Here is a 19,209-nt window from a genome sequence, read left to right as displayed (position 1 = left end):
ATTTAAGATATTCCTAGTTTGTCCTATGAACTTATCAAATTTCATAATGATTGACTTCGCGAAAAAAATTATATGCCTAATACTTTGGAATGGAGAAAGTATATATTTTTAACTAATTTCAGTTGTCTGGATTTTCCTGAAATCTAAGCCACAAAAGTGACACATTACATTACAATTGTAGTCATTAGCAAATGTGCAATTCTTTCCCCTTGTAAAAGAAGTGCAATTCTGTTAGTCCTAGGTTGCATGGAGAGCAAAGTGGATACGATGAGGATAGTTGTATGTTCATTTAAACGCTATGGAAATTTGTTAAAATTAAGAAAGGATTAAGCTACTTGGTAATAGAGAGTGTTACCGTCTGCGTTGTAGGGATAATATGACAAATCGACCAAAACATAAAGCAAACAGAAAGAAAATGGACAAATCATGGGGCCGTTGGCCCAAAGCTTTATATTTTAGTATGCTCTTTGTTTGCATTAATCATTAGCTTACCATGCACGTTGATAATAAAATCACTAAATCTAAAATATAATCATTACCTAATCCCAATTACAAAAGGTAACAAAAAATGGGGAAATACCATTTTGAAAAGCGAAGCCAATAAGAAATGGCCATGCATCATGTAGGCTCTTCAAAAATTATATTTAAGTAATTTTGTCTACAGACAATGTATATACTAGACATATTTGAGGACCCAAGATATGGGAAACACCAATCGCCATATCCGCAAAATATTAATGATATAAAGTCGACCATACATACTCTCTTGAAATGGGTATGAACTTGATTTGTTCTGTCATAGCTGCCGAGCTCTCAACTTCTCTGGAAAGGCCAAAGGCCATATAATAAAGTCGACCAACTCTTATAAGTCTTAAAGAAATTAAAATTACAAATTGGTCCTTGTGACATTGCCTTCCTCCCGCGGTCGTCAACAGCGCTCTGTGATCAAAACTAGATGTTGCCTCTGGACCTCTAAAGCACCATCAGAGCAAAAAAAATGTTGTTGACGCGGCGATCAGAGACAGAAGATGCCTAAGATCAAGGCCTGGAATCAAATCTATCTAGGAGAAGAAAACGAAGAAGAGGGTTGGACGATGAAAGGATCAATATAGTTGACTAGAGGGGGGGGGGTGAATAGGCAACTAACAACTTTTAGCTTTTCTTTACCAAATTAAACTTTGCATCAAAGTAGGTTGTCTAGATATGCAACTAGGTGAGCAACCTATATGATGCAACACACACAAGCACACAAGCAAGAAAGGAAAGTAACACAAGTAATCTTGCAAAAGTAAAGGGACGAGATGACCAAAAGTGGAGCCGGTGAAGACGAGGATGTGTTATCGAAGTTCCTTCCTTTTGAGGGGAAGTACGTCTCCGTTGGAGCAGTGTGGATGCACAATGCTCCCCAAGAAGCCACTAGGGCCACCATATTCTCCTCACGCCCTCACACAATGCGAGATGCCGTGATTCCACTATTGGTGCCCTTGAAGGCGGCGACCGAACCTTTACAAACTAGGTTGGAGCTCTCTCCACAACTTAATTGGAGGCACCCAACGAAACCACGAAGCTTCACCACAATGGAATATGGCTCCGAGGTGACCTCAACCGTCTAGGGTGCTCAAACACCCAAGAGTAACAAAATCCACACAAGAAAGTATGGGGGAAGCAAATATCCTTTGGTGGAAGTGTAGATCTAGGTCTCCTCCTTCAATCCCTAGCAAATCAACAAGTTTGAGTGGCTAGAGAGAGAGAGAGAGAGATCGGGCAAGAGAGCTTGAGGTGCATTAATGGTGGAGTGAGAGAGGTCAAAGGTCAGAGTGGTAGGTGGGAGAAGCACCCTTATATAGCAACCCTAAATTCCAGCTGTTACTGTGTTTTTAGCACTGCAGCGGTACAACCGGTCCTTGTCTCGGTACAACCGGGACTCACGGTGTATCTGCAGAACCCTACCAGGCGGTACAACCGGGCCAGCAGGCGGTAGTATCGGTTAAGAAAATAACCAGACTAACCGCCTAGCCACCGCACAACTACCGCATCAAAACAGAAGCTTGACCGGTACTTGGGCGGTGCATGGCCGGAACAACCGCATGGCCTTGAGCTCTTGGGTGGCTAAGTTCTGAGCAGAAGAACCGCTCAGACCACCGGTGGTACCGATCATCGAGGAACGACCGGACCAACTGGTCCACTACCGCCCGAGAACCGCATCAAACCAGAACCTTGAGCGGTACTTGGGCGGTGCATGGCCGGAACCACCGCCCTAGCTTTTGCAGAGCATGGTGGCGGTACCACCGCCCGAAAGCAGCGGTACAACCGCTCGATCAAAGCTGGTGAGCGTTAAGAACCAGCGGTACAACCACTCCAGAGAGCGGTACAACTGCTGGGAAGTAACAGTGAGCAGAAGAAGATAAGGGGAACTCTCTCTCACACACCTGAGAAAGACAAAGGAGGGGTGAGGAAGGTGTACGTGAATAGATTCCCCTAGTTCTTTCCAATGAGGATTCCCTCTTGATAGTATGGGTTCCCTACGACCAAAGAGATAAAAAGCATAGAGGACTCCGTCTTCGATCTTTTCCTACGAGAGAGAATAGATTTCCGATGTAGGCCTAAGCATCGAGAATCTAAAACATTTAGCACAAGATTAGACCAACAAAGGGTTGTCATCATCATCCAAAACATAAAGTAGGGAAATGCCCTTTCAATCTCCCCCTTTTTGGTGGATGATGACAACAACACGATTTGCAAGAGAGAAGTCTATGAAATCTAGTCAGAACTCCCCCTAGATGTGTGCCCCAAAATGAACTAGCTGTAAGAAAGCATGGGCACACTTTCAGGGCTAGACTCCCCCTAGATTTTATAGACTCACCACTCTACGCACATACTATGAGAGACAACATAACAGATAGATAGCAATAATAATAATAATAACCGACGAACTGAAATAAAAAAGGAGTAGCACAAGTCTCACACACAGCAAGAAACGAAGCAAGACCACGAACAAAGTTCAACACAAAAGAGAAACACGAGAAAATGAGAAACCCATGCAAATCCCAAGACCTATAGAACCCTCTCCCCCTTTGGCATCAAGACACCAAAAAGGAAAAGAGCGAAGCTAGCGTCCCAAAGCTCAGTCCTCCTCCTCTGACTCCTCGGTCGCATCTGGGTCCTCATCAGCAGAGTCGTCATCGTCGTCGTGATCGGATCCCTCCATGGCATTGTCAGCTGCAGCAAAAGAGGTGGATGGCTGGGGAGGGGCTTCATCATCAGTCCAGGTGCTATGGGTAGATATCCAACGCTCCTCCAGGGTGATGCTCTTCTCAGAGCCATTCTGAACCGGCATATCGAGGTGCTTCATCATTGCAATTTGGCGACGCCGTGCAAGCTTCTCATTGACATGTGCCGCATACATCTTCTTCTGGATGTAAGTTTGGAGACAAAAGGTCTTCTTCTTCACCTTGGCAGTGAGCTTGGCCACCCAAGAGGGCTTGGCCCCTGGCTCCATCTCAAAGTCCTCATCGTCAGAAGTGGCATAGACATCCTCAAGAGCATTGGCAGGGAAGCGAGGCTCGGCGTGCTTCTTCTTCTTAAGAAGCTTGACCTCATGAACAGTGAGATTGTCTGGAGAAGTGAGGAGCTCTCCAGGATGACGAACAGCCCACACAGAGTTCAAAAAGCACATGACAAACGGAGCATAGATTGGGACCTTACGGTAGATGACCATGTTGTACATCTCATGCCACAGCCAATTGGACACATCAAACGTTGCACCAGTCCCCACCATGGTCTTCATAGCAACCATCAAGTCAACCAGATAGCCATGAATCTCATCTTGATTGCCCACCTTGGGCAAGAGCACATTACGAAACACTCGGTGCATGATGTCATAGACCTTCTCCAAATCCTTGGATTCTCCAATAATCCCACGGCCCCGAATGTACAGAGGGGCAAGTTTCTCCTTAGGCATGGACTCAAGATGGTCATGAGGACGAATGCCACCCCTTCCTTCCAGACCGGTATCATCATACCGAATAGCATTGCAAAAAGCCCTCCAGGGAACTTGAAAGAGCTCATCACGACACATGAAAGTGAGAGTGCGCGCGTCATCTTCTCCAAAGTGAACCGTGGCATAGAACTGATGGATGAGTTGAACATCAAAGTCACAGTTGACTGACATGAGCTTGACAAGATCAAATTCCTCGCAGAGAGCCAATGCCTCACCAAAATACTCCAAGTTGTTCCTCCAATGGTCAAGATCGATGGTCCACTGCTTGGCATACCTGTTCTTGTTGTGCTCAAAGAGTTCATGAACAATTCGTACTTGCATCTCATTCCGGAACTGAACAGTGGTCCAACGAGGAGCAATGGGAACCTCATAAGGATTCTTCGAGCGGAAGGCTTCCCAATTCTTGGCTTTCCAACGGTGCAACGGCATTACCACACGTTGCTTTGTAGCGGCAGACTTTTCACGGCGAGTGGGCTTGGTGGGAATCACAACCTCTTCTTCGTCATCAGACACAACCGGACGCAAGGTCCGTCGTGCCCTCTTCTTGGTCTTGCGAGGAGCAGAGCAATAAGTAGAGCCACCTGAACACACGCACAAGGAGAACACAAGAGACCCAGCAAAGATGAGAGGATTGCACACACAAATAGAAGAAAAGATATATTGCACAAACTTAGAAAATGAAACAGGGCTACATGGTGCAGATATCCCGGTTGAACCGGTTCTCCTACCGGTAGTACCGCTCCAGGGGTTGTACCGCCCGCAGAGGCGGTAGAACCGCTGAACAGTGGTACTACAGGTAGAGACTAGATTTAACCGCGAAATATGAATCATGCGAGCCATATTCTACTCTCAAAGACGTGCAATCTAAGCAGGAGGAAAAAAGTGATCTCTTCCACCCAATAGTTTAATCAATAAACGCGGAATGTCAAGTAATGCCCTAGAACAAGGGGAACAAACCCTAGAACGAAGAACGAAGGTCAATGGGGCATTACTGGCATCCATGGGAAGAAATCGGGAAGGAGGGGGCCTCCTTGGAGAGGATCCACGGAGACCCCACGGATCCAAAGCGCGAGAAGCACTCCGGGGCAGAGGCAATGGCGGTCGGCGGCTAGGGCACAAGATGGGAAGGGCTGGGGAAGAAAGAAAAGAAACCCCCACCAGCCCCGAGGGGAATATATAGGCCCAAAGTCGCGCAGCGGTTGTACCGCTCAAGGGAGTTGTACCGCTGCCCGGTACGAGCCAGTGGTTACGGGCGGTACTTCCGTCGCCAAGAGGCAGCGGTAGTACCGCCATAACCAACCGGTAGAACCGGCCAGACGGGCACCCCAGTGGTTGAGCGGTGGAACTGCTCAGCCACCGCTGGGAGATCGCCTCGAGAGCACCAGCGGTAGAACCGCCTGTGACCCCGGTTGTACCGCCCGGTCACCATCACCAAAGCCATGGACAAGAGTGTGCAATTAGACTAGATGGCTTGAGGAAGGGAAGGCTAGGGATAGAGAAGGCACGGGGAAAAAGGTGGGTCTCCAAGAAGAAAAAAACAAAAAGAAAAAGAAAGAGAACCACACTTGGAGACTCCTACACCTAGCGTCGAAGAAAACAAACTAAGGCATGGACAAGAAGGACTAACACAAGGCACAACACAAACAAGGGGGTCAGAGGCCGTAGCCACCTATGTATGAGTCAATTGGTATGGCACCGTGAAGAATTATCCTTGGGCCCATGACCAAAATTCGTCTTTCAATAAGATAATGTGAAAGAGTTGATCAATTTATGCATAATGGGGGGAGGAAGAGTTCATTGAGAGAACACCACTCCCCCTATGTCCATGCCTGCATCTAAACAAGATAACAAGTTGAGTATGGTGGGGTGTGCAAGGGTTCAAGAAGCATTGCTCGAATCAATTATATTTAGCTCATGCCTTAACTCGCGAAATCTTGATTCATCCAACGGCTTCGTGAAAATATCTGCAAGGTTATCATGAGTGTTGACATAGTTGAGCTCGATCTCCCCTCGCCTAATGTGATCCCGGATGAAGTGATACCGAATCTCAATATGCTTCATCTTGAAGTGTTGCACCGGGTTGAGAGAAATCTTGATGGCACTTTCATTGTCACACCAAAGAGGCACATTGTCACAAATGACACCGTAATCCTTTAAAGTTTGCCTCATCCATAAAAGTTGAGCACAACAACTACCGGCAGCCACATACTCCGCTTTCGTGGACGAGAGAGACACACAACTTTGCTTCTTGGAAGACTAACTCACCAAAGAGCAGCCAAGAAATTGGCACCCTCCGGAAGTGGACTTCCTATCCACTTTGTCTCCTGCCCAATCCGAGTCCGAATAACCTACAAGCTTGAAATTTGCTTCTCTTGGTTACCATAAGCCAAAGTTTGGGGTATGAGCCAAATATCGAAAGATTCGTTTGACCGCCACATAGTGACTTTCCTTAGGTGCAGCTTGAAACCGTGCACAAATTCCCACACTCAACATGATATCCGGTCTAGATGCACAAAGGTAAAGCAAGGAGCCAATCATGGAGCGATATACCTTTTGATCCACCGCTTTACCATTGGGATCAATGTCAAGTTGGCACTTGGTGGGCATGGGAGTGGATGCCGGCTTGACATCACTTAGCTTGAATCTCTTAAGCATGTCTTGAGTGTATTTGGCTTGGTTGATGAAGGTTCCTTCTCTCCTTTGCTTCACTTCGAACCCGAGAAAGAACTTCAACTCTCCCATGGAAGACATCTCGAACTTTGAGGTCATGAGAGCGGCAAATTCCTCATTGAAAGCTTTGTTAGGGGAACCAAAGATAATATCATCAACATATAATTGGCACACAAACAACTCCCCTTTGACCTTATTAGTAAAAAGAGTGGGGTCGATTAGCCCAACTTCAAAACCACGGTCTTGTAACAACTCGGTAAGGTGGTCATACCATGCACGTGGGGCTTGTTTAAGGCCATAGAGTGCCTTATCGAGTTGATACACATGATCGAGAAAGTAGGGATCCTAGAACTCGGGGGGTTGCTTGACATAAACCAATTCATTAATAGGACCATTAAGAAAAGCACTCTTCACATCCATTTGTTGTAACTTAAAGTTATGATGAGAGGCATATGCAATCAACATGCGAATGGATTCAAGACGAGCAACGGGAGCGAAGGTTTCACCGTAGTCGATACCCTCGACTTGGGAGTAGCCTTGTGCTACCAAGTGAGACTTGTTGCGAATGATAATCCCATGAGCATCTTGCTTGTTCTTAAATATCCACTTGGTTCCAATGACATTGTGGTTCACCGTCGGCCTTGGCACCAATCTCCACACTTTGTTGCGCTCGAAGTTGTTGAGTTCTTCATGCATGGCATTGAGCCAATCCGGATCTTCGAGCGCCTCATAGACCTTGTGGGGTTCGACACAAGAGACAAATGCGTGATGTTCACAATAGTTTGCTAATTGTCTATGAGTGCTTACCCCCTTTCTTAAGCTTCCAAGCACATTCGTCATGAGATGATCCTTGGTGGAGAGCTTGGAAGCAACCTTGGCGGCACGACGCTCCAATTCCTCCTCGGTGGTGAGTTGAGGAGCGGTCACTTGATCATCTTGAGCGACGTCTTGAGCTTGTTCTTGATCTTGAACTTGCTCAGAGGAGAGAACTTGACCTTGGGCATCACTTGGTGTGTCAACACCGTCTTGAGCATGATCTTGCCCTTGGTCTTGTTCATGAGGATGAGGGCCTTCACTTTGTTCTTCGGAAGCATGTGGGCCTTGGGTTGGTGATGGCTCCACTTGAGTGGAGCATTGTCCTTCTCCTTCGGCCACAAGGGGTTCCTCAACGGGTAGGATAAAACCAACACCCATTCTTCTTATGGCTTGAGGAGGAATTTCATCACCTACATCACAAGTGCTACTTTGCTCCACTTGGGAGCCGTTATTCTCATCAAACTCCACGTTACACGTCTCCTCAATAAGTCCCGTGGATTTATTGAGGACACGGTAAGCATGAGAGTTTGTAGCATAACCAACAAATATGCCCTCATAAGCTCTAGCCTCAAATTTAGACAACCGAACACCTTTCTTGAGAATGAAACACTTACACCCGAACACCCGAAAGTACTTGAGGTTGGGCTTGTTACCGGTGAGTATCTCATATGGAGTCTTGTTCAAGCCCTTGCGGAGGTAGAGCCGATTGGATGCATGACATGCGGTGTTAATGGCTTCGGCCAAAAAGTTGTACGGAGACTTGAACTCCGCCATCATGGTCCTTGCCGCATCCATCAATGTCTGGTTCTTCCTCTCCGCAACACCATTTTGTTGAGGGGTGTAGGGAGCGGAATATTGATGCTTGATCCCCTCATCACTAAGAAACTCATCCAAGGTGTAGTTCTTGAACTCGGTGCCCTTGTCACTTCTTATTGTCAAGATCTTTGCATTGTGTTGACATTGTGCTTCATTTTCAAAGTCAATGACGGTTTGTTGCGTCTCGCTCTTCCTCTTGAAGAAATACACCCAAGTATATCTTGAGTAGTCATCCACAATCACCAAGCAATACTTCCTACCCCCAATACTATCAAAGGATGGAGGCCCAAAGAGATCCAAGTGAAGGAGCTCCAAAGGCCTCTTTGAGTAAATGATAGTCGTGGGAGGGTGAGCCTTCTCATGTAGCTTTCCTTCGATACAAGCACTGCAAGCACGATCTTTAACAAAACTAACATTCGTTAGTCCATGGACATGGTCCCCCTTGAGAAGACTTTACAAAGATCTCATATTGACATGGGCTAAACGGCGATGCCAAAGCCATCCCACATCAACTTTAGCCATTAGGCATGTCGCGGTCTTAGTGGGTCGCTCCGAAAAGTTAATCACATATAGACCGTTCTCGACATGCCCAACAAAGGCTACTTTAAGAGTCTTGCTCCACAGGAGGGCCACAGTATCAATATCAAAGAAAGTGGCAAAGCCCATGATTGCAAGTTGACGAACGGAAAGTAAATTGTATGCAAGGGACTCAACAAGCATGACCTTCTCGATCATGAGATCATGAGAGATGACTACCTTGCCAAGTCCCAATACCTTAGAAGATGAGGCGTCACCCCACTCGACATTGGTGGGCATAGATGGAATCTCGTGCACGTCCACCACCAAGTCCTTGCTTCCAGTCATATGATTTGTAGCTCCGCTATCGAGCAACCATGATCCCCCACCGGAAGCAAACACCTACAAGAGATCAATGCTTGGTTTTAGGTACCCATTTTGTAATGGGTCCTTTGATGTTAGTAACAAGGGTCTTAGGAACCCAAATATACCATTCAATGTACTCATGAGGAGAGCCAACAAATTTGGCATAGACATGCCCATCACTAGCACGACATAACACATAAGAAGGATTAAAGTCGCCGGCTTTGTTGAGAGGGGTGGCATTGCCCTTTTTGACACCGCCACCCTTCGCATTGTTCTTCTTCTCCTTGGAAGCACTCTCTCCCTCCTTCACAAAAGTTTGCTTGAGAGGAGGAGGTTGTTTGGTCTTGTTATCCTTCTTCTTGTTCTTGGGGTTGGGCGCGAACCCAATCCCCTCCTTGGCCACAACTTCCTTTTGATTTATCAAAAGGTCGTTTAGGTTCTTCTCCCCTTGTATGCATGACACAAGACCTTTCTCAAGTTGCTCCTTCAACTTAACATTCTCCTCAATAAGATGCACATGCTCACAACAAGGGTTAGTAGCACTTGCATTATCAATTAATAGCATACGAGGAAATGTGGCTTTCTCCTTGGTTAGCTTTACTTGGAGTTGATCATGAGACTCTTTGAGGCTCGCATGAGCACCCTTCAAGACCTTGTGAGCCTTGTCGAGTATATCAAACTCCTCTTTGAGTCTAACAAGATCAACCCCAAGTTTGGCCTTCTCGGAGTTTAGCACACAAGAAACAACGATAGCATGATCAAGATCTTTCTTTAACTTAGCATGGTCATCGTTGTGTGACTCCTCAAGAGCCAAACGAAGACCATGCTCTTCCTCAAGAGCATGGGAAAGATCCGAAATCTCATCGACATAGTCATGACTATGCCCCTCCATCTTGGAGATGGTATCTTCATGAGACTCGATCATGTCATTGGCTTCACCAAGTTGTTCCAAGAGAGAAACAAAATGCTTCTTGGATTTACCCTTGAGTTTACCCATAAAGGACTCAAACTCATTTTCTTCCACATTAGATCCCTCACATTCGTCAATGCAATCCATCAAGGAAGGATTATTAATGATGGTAGTTTTGATGTTGGGAGTTACCTTGTTGGTGGCTTTAGCCATGAGGCACTTGGCGGTGATGTTCTCATTGGGTGAGTCGAAGAGAGATATTCGTGGAGTTTTTGCAATGGCAACGGAGGCCATGGCAACCGACTCACCATATTCATCATCATCGTCGTCCTCATGGTACTCTTCTTGAACCACCAATGCCTTGTGAGGGGTTTTCTTGATAAAGTTGCTCTTGTTGAGGAAGGACTTGGCTTTGTCCTTTCGAATGAGCTTGCCACCATTGTCTTCCCTCTTCTCATATGGGCACTCTGCAACAAAATGACTCACATTGCCATAGTTGTAGCAAGTCCTTACACGTTGCTTGCTCTTCGTTCCACTTGAGTTGTTCTTGTTGAAGTTTGGCCTTGAGTTTTTCTTACTCCAAAATTGCCTTGAAGCAAGTGCCATGTGTTCATGATATGCATACTTTGTATCTTCGGGATTGCTTTCCTCTTCTTCTTCTTCAACGCAAACCTTAGCCTTCAATGCAAGGTTGGGATTCTTTGCCCTTTGAGAACGAAGCACCACGTTGTCGGCGATCTTGTCCAAGATGTTCATAGCCACAAACTCATCCAACACTTCACTTGAGGTCAAAGTGTGGAAGTCCGGCCTTTGATGAATAACGGAGGACATGGCCTTGTGGTAAGGCATCATTGCCTTGAGGAATTTGCGCTTGATCCAATTGTCATCTGTGTCCTTGCTCCCGTGATCTCGGAGTGAGACCACGAGTTTGGTTACTCTCCGATAAAGCTCACGAGGTTCTTCATCTTCTTTCATTGCAAACTCATCGGCTTCATCTTGCACTACTTCATAGTTGGAGCGTTGAATGCTTGCGCTTCCCCGGTAGAGAGAAACAACACAATGCCATGCATCTTTGGCCAAGGCGAAGGGCCGAAGATGAGGTAGATCTTCGGGTGGAATTTCATCTTGAATGATGAAGAGAGCATTCTCATTGAATTGATTATTCACGGCTTCTCGAGGAGTGAAGTTTCTTGGATCATGCGGATGGAAACCTTCTTCAATGATTCTCCAAAGATTAGTGTTCACATGATTTAAATGTCGCTTAAAGCGATAAACCCAAGAATCAAAGTCCTCATTTTTCACAATCTTAGGTGGAGAACCGGCATGATTCAAATGAGTGGAAGGAACTGGTCCACCATAAACAAGTGGTGGTTCCACATGAGCAAAGATGCCGGTGCCATTTTTACCACTAGAAGAAGGAGCATTTTCACTACTAGCTTCCCCCTTGTCGGAGATAGCATCTGTCACCTTGTCAGTGGGGTCACCCACTTTCAACGGCACGGTGGAGAGTTTAAGCCCTTCAATGAATTTAGTAAACATGCTTTCAACCTCGGTCGTCATGGAGGTTTTCAATGTCTCCAAGGCCACATTGAACTCCTCACGAGAGAACGAGGTTCCCCCATCACCCGTAGACGAGATCGGATTCACACGGAGTGTTCCTCCAGACCGTCTACGGTATCAACCATACTCCTCGAACGGCAAAGTCCTTAATAAAGAGATGAGGCTCTGATACCAATTGAAAGGATCGATATAGTTGACTAGAGGGGGGGGTGAATAGGCAACTAACATTTTTTAGCTTTTCTTTACCAAATTAAACTTTGCATCAAAGTAGGTTGTCTAGATATGAAACTAGGTGAGCAACCTATATGATGCAACACACACAAGAACACAAGCAAGCAAGGAAAGTAACACAAGTAAGCTTGCAAAAGTAAAGGGACGAGATGACCAAAAGTGGAGCCGGTGAAGACGAGGATGTGTTACCGAAGTTCCTTCCTTTTGAGGGGAAGTACGTCTCCGTTGGACCGGTGTGGAGGCACAATGCTCCCCAAGAAGCCACTAGGGCCACCATATTCTCCTCACGCCCTCACACAATGCGAGATGCCGTGATTCCACTATTGGTGCCCTTGAAGGCGGCGACCGAACCTTTACAAACTAGGTTGGAGCTCTCTCCACAACTTAATTGGAGGCTCCCAACGAAACCACGAAGCTTCACCACAATGGAATATGGCTCTGAGGTGACCTCAACTGTCTAGGGTGCTCAAACACCCAAGAGTAACAAAATCCACACAAGAAAGTACGGGGGAAGCAAATATCCTTTGGTGGAAGTGTAGATCTAGGTCTCCTCCTTCAATCCCTAGCAAATCAACAAGTTTGAGTGGCTAGAGAGAGAGAGATCGGGCAAGAGAGCTTGAGGTGCATTAATGGTGGAGTGAGAGAGGTCAAAGGTCAGAGTGGTAGGTGGGAGAAGCACCCTTATATAGCAACCCTAAATTCCAGCCGTTACTACATTTTTAGCACTGCAGCGGTACAACCGGTCCTTGTCCCGGTACAACCGGGACTCACGGTGTATATGTAGAAACCTACCAGGCGGTACAACCGGGCCAGCAGGCGGTAGTACCGGTTAAGAAAATAACCTGACTAACCACCTAGCCACCACACAACTACCACATCAAAACAGAAGCTTGACCGGTACTTGGGCGGTGCATGGCCGGAACAACTGCATGGCCTTGAGCTCTTGGGCGGCTAAGTTCTGAGCGGAAGAACCGCTCAGACCACCGGTGGTACCGGTCATCGAGGAACGACCGAACCAACCGGGCCACTACCGCCCGAGAACCGCATCAAACCAGAACCTTGAGCGGTACTTGGGCGGTGCATGGCCGGAACCAACGCCCTAGCTTTTGCAGAGCATGGTGGCGGTACCACCACCCGGAAGCAGCGGTACAACAACTCGATCAAAGCTGGTGAGCGTCAAGAACCAGCGGTACAACCGCTCCAGAGAGCGGTACAACTGCTGGGAAGTAACAGTGAGCAGAAGAAGATAAGGGAAACTCTCTCTCACACACACCTGAGAAAGACAAAGGAGGGGTGAGGAAGGTGTACGTGAATAGATTCCCCCAGTTCTTTCCAATGAGGATTCCCTCTTGATAGTATGGGTTCCCTATGACCAAAGAGATAAAAAGCATAGAGGACTCTGTCTTCGATCTTTTTCTACGAGAGAGAATAGCTTTCCGATGTAGGCCTAAGCATCGAGAACCCGAAACATTTAGCACAAGATTAGACCAACAAAGGGTTGTCATCATCATCCAAAACATAAAGTAGGGAAATGCCCTTTCAGATGACCATCCTAGAGCCGGTCATATAGATTTCGAGAGGTATAACCTCACCAGATCCCTAATGACGCCAAAGTTAGTCGAATGTAGCGGTGGGAGAAGGAGCCATAGGACCAAGATGCAAAATAGAGCATTCCACTCTATCGAAAGACACCTTCAAAGACCACCCACATTTCGCGAAGAAACACTAGGTTTATCACCATAACAGTAGTGATCAACTTGTTAGGGCATATTTTACCCTTAGTAGTTTTGGTGATTGATGACAATGTGTTTTACGTACTAACCGTGTGCATTGAGTATTTCAGAGAGTATATGAAATGGAACGCCCCTCGATGGTTAAGAGTGAAGACGGTTGTTTTCCGACGATTTCTTTTTGGTGGACTTGAGTCGTAGGAAATCCGTACTATCAAGCAGGGCCGTCTTCAGAAATTTGGGGGCCCGGGGCAAAAGGCGAAATGTGGCCCTATTTTTAAAATATTCTATATAACTATAACATACTCTCATTTAGCAGTTTGGTATCATATTTTGAAATTTATCTAAAATTAATCCTAATAATAGAGTAAAAGGTTATATAAGTAATAAACTAACCCATGTTCTACCTAAAAGCATAACAAAAGTCATCATTCAAACAATACATGCATGAGTTATAGGCTTGTCATTTATTATATGATAAGAAAAGAAACTAGGACCATACCTTGAAATTTGAATGATCAACCATACCAAAATCTTTGACGATTGAGTAACTATCTCCGAAAAATAGTTCTAGCAATCCAGGTGAAATTTGGGAACGGATCCTCTAACATAGAGGAGAGAAGTCAGGTAAGCTACAGTGCAAGCTAGTGCAAAATGGAGAAGGAAAGGCAGGGGTACTGTAGCGAACACTGTAGTGGCATGTTACTGTACACAATTACTGTTCATAGAAATAAATCTGAAATTAATTTTATTGCACCATAATTTTGTTTGTATGTAATTTTTGTAAATGTCTACAGTAGATTTTTAATTTGCAAATTAATTCAAATTATTTTAGTCTTAATCCTATGGATGTGAAGAAGGAAAGTCAGGGTTACTGTAGCTTACATGACTTCTCTTCTTCATGTTAGAGGATCCGATTCCGTGAAATTTGAACTTTTGATTATAAAGCATAAAATAATTTATTACTATTTATCAATCAAGCCGATGTACACTGGCTAATGCTCAGCTTATTAATTATTAACGTGGTCATTTTCTGTACCAAAATTTTGAAGACAAATAGCATATCTGCATATGTACGATTGTTAGCATGACTGAAGGAGTGCGCACTTTGATCTTGGATCAGAAGATGCAGAGTTGTTTCCATTTTCGATATCCAAAATTCAAAATACATAACCCTATTATCTTAAGCAAATCGAGTCCTATCTGAAACTAATAGGCCTCGAACACTCACGTGGGGATGCTTGAGGGAACTATACATGGCGTCTGGCGACAACCAGTGACACAGGAGGAGAACTGGACGAGGACGGCGACGGGAGGGAGAGCAGCAGGATTGTAGTAGGAGCGTTCAGATCGTGGACAGAATCCTGGTCCCTGATGCGATCGGGCTAGGCGGCTGCGAGTGCGGTACTGCGAGATGGGCATGTAGGACGAGACGACGAGCAGCATGCGATCAAATAACCTGATTGGGCTACCGGGCCTTTTATGTTTCCAGTGATTTCGGGGCCCCAAAATATCGGGGGGCCTGTGCGGTCGGCCAACTTGGCCTGCGTTATCGACGGGCCTGCTATCAAGAGGGGGTACGTAGTGGAAAATTTAGGGTGGAATCAACACTTACACATTTCATTTGCATCCTTCTTTCCTTCCCAGCACTTGGAGTTCCTCTTGTTTCTATGCTTGGGTTTCTTGGTGGCATCTTAGCGGTAGTACCGCTCCTAGCAGCGGTAGTACCACTTCATGTGGTACTACCGTGATCTAGTACCGCGGGTACCTCTGCTTAATTTTGGGCTTATGTTGCCCTCCCCGTTCTTGTGGTGGTAGGTCGGTGGTATAGGGCGGTTGTACCGCCTTAAGCGGTAGTACTGTGGGTGAAGGGTGGTAGTACAACTTAGTGCGGTACTACAACTCCTTCCACCGATGGTCTACCATTGCACATTTATTACCCATCAAATCTCGTGTTCACATCAACGGTAGTAGGACGGTGGTAGACCGTGGTTGTACCGCTTCAAGCGGTACTACTGCCCTACACATCCCCACTACCGCGGGTACCTTCACGCAGTGCTATACGCAGTAGTAGTACCTCTCGTAGGGTCGGTAGTACCGCTCTGGTGGAACTACCGTGCTCGTGGCTCGCCCACTTGCACTCACTGGCCTCTACCACTGCTCTAGAGCGGTAGTACCGCCAAGCTAGATGAATTTATCTCCATGATAAAAGGTAAAGAAGAGGTAAATCTGAATGCTATCATTAGTGAAGAAACTAGTGATGTGAATTTTATAGCTCATAATAGCTACAATCCTAATTGGAAAAATAATGGATGTGCTGCTAGAATTCCTTATCCTAGTAATGGAGGAGCGTCCAATAATTTTAATGGAGCTAATGCTAGTAACAGAAATACTCTAGAAGAAACTCTTAAATTTTTTATTGCTAGTCAGGCTAAGCAGAATGAAAACTTCAAGAATATGTTGAAGAACCATGATAACTTACTTGGTGAATGAACCAGTAAGGTTGTTGGACTAACGAATGATGTGCAGATACTTGAAGGAAGATCCAAGGATATGGAAGCACGAGTGGCTAAAATAGCAGAGAGCCAACACTATTTTTGGCTAAGTTTGTAGGTAAACCAGAGCCTAATCCAATTGAAGAAGTTAAAATGGTAAGAAGCAACGAAGAGAAAGCCAAAGAACTTGACACATGCCATATGCCAGAGTACAATTATACCGTTGCAGATTTTGTTAATATGATATCCATGAAGTATCCACTACCGGAGGTAACTAACAATAAAGCATGTAATGTTTTTGTTGAACAAGTTGCAACCAAGGTACATGAACTTGATGATGAAAGGAAGAATCTCTACAGTAAGTTACCAGCCAAGTAAGAGGATGCTTTTGTTGGGGAACGTAGCAGAAATTCAAAATTTTCCTACGTGTCACCAAGATCTATCTATGGAGAAACTAGCAACGAGGGGAAGGAGAGTGCATCTACATACCCTTGTAGATCGCTAAGCGGAAGCGTTCAAGTGAACGGGGTTGATGGAGTCGTACTCGTCGTGATCCAAATCACCAATGACCAAGTGCCGAACGCACGGCACCTCCGCGTTCAACACACGTACAGCCCAGTGACGTCTCCCATGCCTTGATCCAGCAAGGAGAGAGGGAGAGGTTGAGGAAGACTCCATCCAGCAGCAGCACAACGGCGTGGTGGTGGTGGAGGAGCGTGGCAATCCTGCAGGGCTTCGCCAAGCACCACGGGAGAGGAGAAGGACTTGGGAGAGGGGAGGGCTGCACCAAAGGCAAAGGTATGGCTGCCCTCCCACCCCCCCACATATATATAGGGGCAAGGGAGAGGGGGGGCGCAGCCTTGGCCCTTCCTCCAAGGAAGGGTGCGGCTAGGGAGGAGTCCCTCCTCCCCAAGGCACCTCGGAGGTGCCTTCCCCCTTTAGGACTCTTCCTTTCCTTATCCCTTGGTGCATGGGCCTCTTGGGGCTGGTGCCCTTGGCCCATATAGGCCAAGGAGCACCCCCTTACAGCCCATGTGGCCCCTCGGGGCAGGTGTCCCCACCCGGTGGACCCCCGGGACCCTTCCGGTGGTCCCGGTACAATACCGGTGACCCCGAAACTTGTCCGGTGACCAAAACAGGACTTCCCATATATAAATCTTTACCTCCGGACCATTCCGGAACTCCTCGTGACGTCCGGGATCTCATCCGGGACTCCGAACAACATTCGGTAACCACATGCAAGCTTCCTTTATAACCCTAGCGTCATCGAACCTTAAGTGTGTAGACCCTACGGGTTCGGGAGACATGCAGACATGACCGAGATGTTCTCCGGTCAATAACCAATAGAGGGATCTAGATACCCATGTTGGCTCCCACATGTTCCACGATGATCTCATCGGATGAACCACGATTTCAAGGACTTAATCAATCCCGTATACAATTCCCTTTGTCTATCGGTACGATACTTGCCCGAGATTCGATCGTCGGTATCCCGATACCTTGTTCAATCTCGTTACCGGCAAGTCTCTTTACTCGTTCCATAACACATCATCCCGTGATCAACTCCTTGGTCACATTGTGCACATTATGATGATGTCCTACCGAGTGGGCCCAGAGATACCTCTCCGTCACACGGAGTGACAAATCCCAGTCTCGATTCGTGCCAACCCAACAGACACTTTCGGAGATACCCGTAGTGTACCTTTATAGCCACCCAGTTACGTTGTGACGTTTGGCACACCCAAAGCACTCCTACGGTATCCGGGAGTTGCACAATCTCATGGTCTAAGGAAATGATACTTGACATTATAAAAGCTTTAGCATACGAACTACACGATCTAGTGCTATGCTTAGGATTGGGTCTTGTCCATCACATCATTCTCCTAATGATGTGATCCCATTATCAACGACATCCAATGTCCATGGTCAGGAAACCGTAACCATCTATTGATCAACGAGCTAGTCAACTAGAGGCTTAGTAGGGACATGGTGTTGTCTATGTATCCACACATGTATCTGAGTTTCCTATCAATACAATTCTAGCATGGATAATAAACGATTATCATGAACAAGGAAATATAATAATAATCAATTTATTATTGCCTCTAGGGCATATTTCCAACAGTCTCCCACTTGCACTAGAGTCAATAATCTAGTTCACATCGATATGTGATTAACACTCAAGGTCACATCCCCATGTGACTAACACCCAAAGAGTTTACTAGTCAATAATCTAGTTCACATTTACCATGTGATTAACACTCGATGAGTTCTGGGTTTGATCATGTTATGCTTGTGAGAGAGGTTATAGTCAACGGGTCTGAACCTTTCAGATCGGTGTGTGCTTTACAAATCTCTATGTCATCTCCTAGATGCAGCTACCACGTTCTATTTGGAGCTATTCCAAATAACTGTTCTACTATACGAATCCAGTTTACTACTCAGAATAATCTGGATTAGTGTCAAAGTTTGCATCGGCGTAACCCTTTACGACGAATCTTTTACCACCTCCATAATCGAGAAAATTCCTTAGTCCACTAGTTACTAAGGATAACTTTGACTGCTGTCCTTTGATCCATTCTTGGATCACTCTTGTACCCCATGACTGACTCATGGCAAGGCACACTTCAGGTGCGGTACACAGCATAGCATACTGTAGAGCCTACGTCTTAAGCATAGGGGACGACCTTCGTCCTTTCTCTCTATTCTGCCATGGTCGAGCTTTAAGTCTTAACTTCATACCTTACAACTCAGGCAAGAACTCCTTCTTTGACTGATCCATCTTGTACACCTTCAAGATCATGTCAAGGTATGTGCTCATTTGAAAGTTCCATTAAGCGTTTTGATATATCCTTATAGATCTTGATGCTCAATGCTCAAGCAGCTTAATCCAGGCTTTCCATTGAAAACACTTTCCAAATAACCCTATATGCTTTCCAGAAATTCTACGTCATTTCTGATCAACAATATGTCAACAACATATACTCATCAGAAATTCTATAGTGCTCCCACTCACTTCTTCGGAAATACAAGTTTCTCATAAACTTTGTATAAACCCAAAATCTTTGATCATCATCAAAGCATACATTCCAACTCCGA

Source organism: Triticum urartu, chromosome 7A (assembly GCF_056163025.1).
Source record: "Triticum urartu cultivar PI428250 chromosome 7A, HENAU_Tu73, whole genome shotgun sequence".
NCBI lineage: Eukaryota > Viridiplantae > Streptophyta > Magnoliopsida > Poales > Poaceae > Triticum > Triticum urartu.
The sequence above is the reverse complement of the archived record's forward strand: the minus strand, read 5'-3'. Positions refer to the sequence as shown.